Raw genomic sequence first — 9,093 nt, forward strand, 5'->3', positions numbered from 1 at the left:
AAGGAGAGCACAGATTCATTGAAGAGAACTCGCAGAGTGAGAGCCGGCTGGAGCACCTGGCTCAAGAGCCGCTTCAATTAGGGATTTTATAAAGCCAAAATAACTTGGCAACACCCGGGGTACCCTTTAGAGGCCTTCAATTGGTTACACCCTATGAAGGATTGGTCTGCGACCAATCAGAGCCTAAAGTGGAAACTTGGCCTGCAGTTATTCAGGGGCTGAAGTGGAAACTTCTTTCTTATTATCACAGGAGTGAAGATGTGGCCTATGTCCTGCCCAATCTTGCTTAAAACTGGCTGCACCTGCTGTTCTCTTGCTTATGTGAACTGGCTGCATCTGCTATTACTTTGCTTATGCCTCAACCCTTGGCTACCCCAGTTCCCTATTCTCCTGCCTCACCATGACTCTAACAAGCACAATAGTACCAGTTTTCAAAACTGGCGTCTCCCAGGGCTTATTCTCTATTCCTGGAAAACCATTCCAAGGTTTCCCTTCCTGGCTTCACTGACAATCCAAGCATCTGCCTCTGTCCTAGGAGTTTGGGGGCAGCTTCAGTGGAAAGGTTTCTCAATCTCAAGTTCAAGTCTTTAACTGAAGTCCAAAACGTACTTGCTTTAGCCAAACCCCTCTGAGCCAGCCAGAGTCCATGCATTAACCCTTACTGTTCTGGCCTGCTGGTCTTCCAATAGTCTCTGACTGGCTTTCCCCATCCCATGGTCCAAAGTGGTGCTCCAGCTAAGGAAAGAAGAACCCTGCACCATGCTTCTCATGTGATGCTGTAGCAGGTTTTGTAGACAAAACCCCTCAGACACCGAGTTAAAGAAGGAAGGGCTTTATTCAGCCAGGAGCTTCGGTAAGACTCACGTCTCCAACAACTGACCTCTCCGAGTGAACAATTCCTGTCCCTTCTAAGGGCTCACAACTCTAAGGGGGTCCGTGTGAGAGGGTCATGATCCATAGATCATAGGGTACGTGATCTGGGGGCTGCATGCACTGGTAATTAGAACGGAACAGGACAGGGATTTTCACAGTGCTTTTCTATACAGTATCTGTAATCTATAGATAACATAACCGATTAGGTCAGGGGTTGATCTTTAACTACCAGGCCCAAGGTGTGGCGCCGGGCTGTCTGCTTGTGGATTTCATTTCTGCCTTTTAGTTTTTACTTCTTCTTTCTTTGGAGGCAGAAATTGGGCATAAGACAATATGAGGGGTGGTCTCCTCCCTTAATGCCATTCTCTATAATACCTCACCCCACCACCCTTGGCTGCCTAACCATATTACTCTAGACCTGCTAAGCAAACTCCTTCCCCACCACTTTCCACTCTCAAGTAACAGGGAAGGATCACAAGTCAGCTCCTTCCCCAGCAGCAGGTTTCTGGGCACAGCATCTTGGTTTCCAGAGATGAGGGTGGGTTGCTCTGGCTGCACCTGCACAGTGCCCTCTACTGGCCGGGCTGGGATTTCCAACCCTTCAAGTGCCGTTTAAATGGCTAGGAAGTAGTGCTCATTAAAGTTGTATTACAGCTGCTCTTATAAAATGTGCCTGAATTTTGCTTCAAATAAAAGAGATGGAGACTTATTCTGCATGGAGTTGTCATGTAAATATGTTTCTGTTGGAAAGGTGTGGAAATGTTACCACCAGTCTGGTTGGAGAAGCGCAGCTTTTGCCTGGTCCCAGCATTAACATAGAAACTCCTATGTAAAGGTGAGAATGTCAGTCTGGGATAAATTATCACAAACATCAGACCCACCCATTAGGCTGCTAAGAAAAGGGTTTGCTCTTTTCTGTTGCCCTGGAGCTGACTGATGCAAACAGAGGCTGTGAAATAGGCAACAAGCTAACTTTCCACGAGGTGTCAGTCAAAGCTCACAAAATGTGCTCATTGTTTGATTTAATGAGTCTCACATCTATCTAACTGAAGTAATTAAGGATGTTGGCAAGAAGTTAGTTGGAGGATCTTTCGTGAAGCAGTTTATAAAGTCCAATACTAGAAGGATGGCAAAATAAATGGTGATACTTATGTTTTATTGCCAGCAATTTTGAAAAAGTGTAATTATTGATATCAAAATTCTATATGATCTTTTTAATACAAAAAGGTTATAAACCTGTATTATACGTCTGCATTTTAAAAGTATATATTATATAATTTAAAGTATGATTATACATGTTTTAAAAGTGTGAGTATGTATGTCTCAGAATGTTTCCAGGGCCATCTCTGGATGATGGTGTGATGAATTATTTTTAATATTAGTTTTCCTTAGCTGCATTTTCTAGAATGAGCATTTGTTGTGCAATTATGAGTTTGCATTACTGATGTAATTAGAAAACACAGAGGGCCAATTGTCTTAGTTCATTTTGTGCTGCTATAATAAAACCTGAGAGTAATGAACCTGTAATTTATAATGAACAGAAATTTATTTCTCACAGTTCTGAAGACTGGCGAGTCCCAGACTGAGTGATTGGCCTCTGGTGAGGGTCTGAGTGATTGGCCTCTGGTGACGGTCTTCTTGCTGTGCCATCTCATGGTGTAAGGCAGAAGAACTCTAGAGGCCAAGAGAGAGCAAAAAGGAGCCAAACTCTTTTTTTTTTTTTTTTTTTTTTTTTTTTTGAGACAGAGTCTCGCTGTGTAACCCAGGCTGGAGTGCAATGGCGTGACCTCAGCTCACTGCAACCTCTGCTTCCTGGGTTCAAGCGATTCTCCTGCCTCAGCCTCCTGAGTAGCTGGGACTACAGCTGCATGCCACCACACCTGGCTAATTTTTTGTATTTTCAGTAGAGATGGGTTTGGCCAGGCTGGTCTCAAACTCCTAACCTCAAGTAATCCACCCACCTTGGCCTCCCAAAATGCTGGGATTACAGCCACTGTGCCCAGCCGTCAAACTCATTCTTTTATGAGAAACCCACTCCTGTGATCATTTCCACAATAATGGCATTAATCCATTCCCTCTGCCCTATAGCCTAATCACCTCTCATTAGGCCTCACCTCCCAACTCTGTTGCAAGGGAGATTAAATTTCCAATTCATGTTTCTGGGGGACACATTTAAACCACAGCACCCCTCATGTGCTTTTACCTTGGCTCTGCAAAATCAGGGGCCATTTATCCAAATGAGATAATGGCCCGGAACATTCTAAAGCTGCTATTGTACAGCAGGTACAACACATAGCTGGTAGCAATATATTCAGCTTTGTCTTTTCAGTTCAGATATTAAGGGTGGTCTTATCATTCTGTGGCAAATCCAAAGTTTCTACTGAGGTCGTTTCAAGGACTCTCACTTAGAAGCATTCTAGGTCATTCTCAGGCCAACAGGCATACTCACTGGGCCTCTTTGCCAAACTCCATTTATCCTTCATATCTGCTGCCAGGTAAGCCAGACTCAACAGTGAGTTCTTGCTAGTTTCATTGAACTCTCATCGCTGAATTTGTTACCCTAGGATTTATAACCAAAGGAATTAGATCTAGGTGTTTCTATAAGCTCATTAGACCTTATGATTTGGGGATAAAAGATTTAGTAAATATCTTTGCTTATTCTCCTGCTGCTTGCTCTCTCTCTCTCTCTCTCTCTCTCTCTGTGTGTGTGTGTGTGTGTGTGTGTGTATAGGCAGTCTTATTTCAACTGTCTTTGTTTTGTCCTGGATTATCTTGTGTTTATTGATTGTATAAGGAAGTATTCCACAAAAGACAGATGCATATATAAGTTGATTATTTTCTGCTTCAATCTAATCCAGTCTTGAAGGCAAATGATTAGAGGTTCCTCAGACCTGTGACAATTATGTGAAAAGGCAATTAGTCGAACTTAGCCTTGGGCACCCTACAAAACCTTTATAATGACATTTACACTTCTGTCAACTTGTGAAAGAAGACCGCTTTGCTCAGTTTATATTTTAGGTCAAACAATTGTTGGGTCATTGGCAATCTCGCTGATTTCTTCTCGGCCTAACTTCTGCTTGGCCTAACTTCTGACACCACTCATGAGTGCACACTGTAGCACAGTCGACTGCAGTGACCCATCTTCTTCACGTGGATTTGTCTGTATCAAATTTTCAAACTCCTGCAGAAATTCTTCTTTGTATATAAAGTCTTATTATGATCCTTACTCTTGCATTCTTTTGGGTAAAAGGCAAAAGATGGCAAAAAACAATGACCATTTTAGAGAAAGTTTGCTGTGTTAAAAATCAATTCATATTTTAGGAGGCAGTCTAGAAAAATTGGGAGGCAAAGACACCAATCTTTCAATAATCAGTTTTTAAATCTGGTGTGGTAGAGCTGAAAACACAAGTTGTCGAAGGACACTAACCTTCTGAGACCCACCCTGTTTGGATCTAAGCAACTTTTCACTTGTACCTCTTCTAGTCTTTTTATTCCCTCCTCCAGTCTTCTAAATGAGCTAGTATTGCCTTGAGATTTCTCAGGAAAGGAACATTCATGTAAATGTTTAAGATCAGAAGGCAGATATATAGACGTTGAATTTAAAACCCAGTGTAGAGCTGAGTCAAAGACAGTCTGTACAGGCTGCTATAATAGGATACCATAGACTAACCAGTTTATAAACAATAGAAATTTATTTCTTACAGTTCTGGAGGCTGGGAAGTCCAAGATCAAGGTGCTAGGAAGGTAGGTTTCATTCTGAAGCCTCTTGTCTTGGCTTGCAGGTGGCCATGTGCTCACATGACCTCTTTTTTGTGCATGTGGGGAGAGAGTGTGTGAGAGACAGCAAGTTCTCTGGTATCTCTTCTTATAAGGACACTAACTGTATTGGATCAGAGCCCCATCGTTATGACCTTATTTTACATTAATTATATACTTAAAGGCCCTATTTCCAAATAGAGTCACTTGTGGGTTAGGGCTTCAACATATAAATTTTTGGGGGACACAATTCAGTCCATAGCAATGCTATAAATATTTTCTTATACTTCAGGAAGATGGACAGATATTTGCAATAGGATCTTTGTTATGTACTATTTTCATGAATGACTAGATGCATATAGACTAGTCCACTTCATTTTAGCCCCTCATGAATGGGGAAAGTGGTTAAAATAAGAGGTTAGGAAAAGGAAGATTTGAATAATCCATCTGGAAATTAAAATACAATTAATTCTTAGAGACAAAAAGAAGGAAGCTCATTAAAGTCATTTTAGAAATCTGTCTCTTAAAGAGTAAATTGGACAAAGATTAACATTTTCATAAAATAAACACTAGATTTAAAAATTGGATTCCAGGAACCTTTTGAACATTATTCTAGGGTACGATCAACAGCTGAAAATGGACTCCGATTTGAATTAGGAGCCTTAAATGAAAAAATATATATAGAAAATTGTTAATTTGGAAGGTAACAGAACATTTTCTAATAAGTAACTGGGCCCTAGGGAAAAAAAGAAGCTAGAAATAAAAATAAATATAGAGCTTTATAAATGAAACAACTGGTCCCCCAAATAAAAACAAGAATCTAAGAGCCTCTGTATTCTCTAAGAATCATGAGGGTGTAAGTAAGGACACCTGTAGATTTCAAGGAGAAAGGCATTGGAAGAGCCAATGACCTCTACTGAGGGTGCTACTCTTGGGGAGCTATTAGCACCCCCAAGTTTCGTGTCCTTTCTCTAATCTTCTAAGGAGAATTGTTTACATATGGACAATGATATAGTTCTTCTTTTGATATGCATGGCCCTGTACCTACAACAAATCCTGCTTCCATAGAACATCATCCCCTTCAGAATCAAATTTTAAAGTTGTCTAAAAAGAATAAGGAAGGCACATTGACGGAAAGCAAGAAAAGAAAAATGAGAAATTTGGTATTAAACTAAAAATGCCTTATTGTGCCAGACTGTCAAAGAGACAAACTTGAGGTATGCAGTCAACTGTAGAAGCCTTGAGGGCAAATAAACTTTGTCTATCTCGACTTACAAAAACCATCCAGGTAGTGGACATTTGTAACAATACTAAGCCCTTTCCTAAATTCTAACATGGTGTCTTCATCAGATGAATACTTTTATTTTTCTTTAGGAAACAATTTCTACATATTAGCCAGAGTTCTCTAGAGAAACAGAACCAATATGAGATAGATAGATAGATAGATAGATAGATAGATAGATAGATAGATAGATAAATAGATAGACAGAAAGACAGACATTTATTTTGAGGGATGGGCTCACGTGTTTATGGAAGCTGAGGAGTCCCATCATTTTCCGTCTGCAAGCTGGAGGTCCAGGAAAGGCGGTGGCGTGGTTCCAGTCCAAGAACCAGGACCTCTGATGTCCAAAGACAGAAGATGGATGTCCCAGCTCAAGTAAAAAGCAAACTCACCCTTCCTCTACCCTTCTGTCCTATTCAGGGGTTCTCAACAGATTAGACCATGCTCCCCCAAAATGGTGAGGGTGATTTTCTTTCCTTGCCCTGCCTATTCAAATGCTAATCTTTTCTGCTGACAGTAGGTGGAGTTTTGAAGAGTGTGGCGTTCAGGATTTGTGAAGTTTCAGTGGTGTCAGGGGCTGGTGCAGTCTGTGTAAGTATGGGTACTCATGTGAGACTGCTGAGTCCTCAGAGAGGTCCATGGAACTCTTTTTCTTCTCAGTCTCCTCTTTTTGTTCTCATTCAGCCAAAGTTACAAGAAAGAATCATAAAAAATTATCCACATCTTTACCACTATAAATGATGCTTTCTGAAGGAGAGATTTCATTTGCAAAGATCGTATTTTCAGTCCGAACACTGATCAGCAGAATTTCATTCTGATTTCATCTTTGAATATTTCATTGAATCATCTGTCAGGGCAGTAGCTGCACAAAATCATTTAAGACTCTGAACAATAGATCTCAAACAATTGTGAAATGAAAACAAACAAACAAACATATAGGCTGGGCGTGGTGGCTCACGCCTGTAATTTCAACACTTTGGGAGGCCAAGGTGGGTGGATCATTTGAGGTCAGGAGTTCAAGACCATCCTGGCCAAAATGGTGAAACCCGGTCTCCACTAGAAATACAAAAAAAATTTGCTGGGTATGGTGGCACACGCCTGTAATCCCAGCCATTGGGGGAGGCTGAGGCAGGAGAATTGCTTGAACCTGGGAGATGGAGGTTGCAGTGAGCTGAGATCATGTTACTGCACTCCAGCCTGGGCAACAGCGTAAGACTCCATCTCAAAACAAACAAACAAACAAACTTAGGAATATTATTTTAAGAAGGGATTGGGAGATTTCCTAAGAAAATAATTCTTATCAACTCCGTGAGAAGCTCACCTTGCCTTTCTTTTAGCTTTCACATAGATTGGTCCAAGTCACACAGAATTACTCTAGATACAGGAAGTATTATACCGGAAGTATTATAGAATTACTCTAGATACAGGAAGTATTATACCGGAAGTATTACAGAATTACTCTAGATACAGGAAGTATTATACCGGAAGTATTACAGAATTACTCTAGATAGCAGGAAGTATTATTAGCAATGGCCTAGACTCACTCTTAATTGGCCCAAATAAAATCCAAGCTTATTCTATTATGCATAGCTACTATTTGGGCTGAGGAATTTAAACTGGTTTTATGTAGCTTGATCAAATTCACATGAGTAGCATTAATTATAGAAATGGCTATATTTGGGTCTTTCTAAGAGTTGAGAAGGCAACTCATCCTTAAGTTCACTTCAAATTGTCCTTCAAATTAGCTGCACAAGCAACAGCTTAGGAGAGTTGTATTATAAAATTCAGCTCTCTAGTAAAGCCTAGAATTGGTCAAGAAAAGTAATTATCACCTAGACTTCCAGGTATCATCTCTTTATTCATTTTTAAGATGACATGAAAAAACCATTAAATTGGGATTTTGTATTAGACTATCCAAAGATTGGTTGTGGGCATGGATACTTTTGAATGAATGGAACACAAGTACGAGCTTCTCCTTCATTGGATAAGAGTAACAGAAGGCTGCCAGACTGAGTGTGTTACATAGGAGTATGGTAATATGTGAGGGAAAGAGTAACAATCAAATTAGTAAACAGCAGAAAGATGTCGGGTGGTGTCTATTAACAGCAGGGATTTGCTGCATATGTTAACATCAGATTTAAAGGTAATCCTAGTACAAGACCAAAAGATGCTTTGACTAATTTAGTGGAGGCCTGTACCTGCTTGGATACATGAAGCTAAGCCTTCGATATTGGATCAAAGAATAGCTAAAAAAGACCATGAGTTTTTGACGTATGCCATGCCATAGAGGTAATACTTTTAAGAGCATCACTGTCCATTAAAAATATAATGTGAGACACATTGGTCATTTTAAGTTTTTAAAATATTAACATTTTTTAAAAGTAAAAAGAAATAGGTGAAGGTATTTTTAAAACATTTCATTTAACCCAATGTATCTAAAATATCATCAGTTCAACATTTAACCAATGCTAAAAATTATTAACGAGATATGTTACATTTATTTTTACATACTAAGTCTTCAAACTCCAGTGCTCTAACCTCACACTTAGGAGCACATCTCAATTTGGACTAGCACAGTTCAAGTTCTTAGCCTTGTGACACAGCTTATCCTTTCATGGACATGAAAGAGAATTATGATAATCTAGGAAGAATGCATCTGGACTCTTACAGGTTTGTAATTAACTAACCAAAAATACATCCAGCTTTGTCTTTGTACTTCAGATATTGTGGGTGGCACATCATTCTCTCACAGTATTATCACTTTCCTATTTGATGCTACTGAAGCCACAGTGGGAAGATATGCCTCTGTGGGCTTTCTGTTAGGATCGCAGAAAGTGACATCTTTTCTGTTTTCTCTCATGTAGCAATTTGTGGGCTAGTACCTAAGGAATTTCTGACTCTAAAGGCTAAAGCTTATGTGGTCTAAAATTTACATTAAAATGTCAGCATAGATAGTGTGCAATAAATATGTGGGTTAGTTTTAATTTCTACCTTTGGGGCTGTCAGGTGCCACAATGAGGAATACCTACTTTTTTGGGGGGAGCCAGTTTATATATTTTCCTAAGTAATCATTCATTTTTGTCAAGACTTTCAAATTTACTGGTTTAAATGAATATATAGCATTCTCTTATATTCCAGTTGTCATTGTATCTGTAGTTACGGCTCCGAATTTTTTTTTTTTT

This window comes from Theropithecus gelada, chromosome 12, assembly GCF_003255815.1.
Source record: "Theropithecus gelada isolate Dixy chromosome 12, Tgel_1.0, whole genome shotgun sequence".
In the NCBI taxonomy this organism is placed as follows: domain Eukaryota; kingdom Metazoa; phylum Chordata; class Mammalia; order Primates; family Cercopithecidae; genus Theropithecus; species Theropithecus gelada.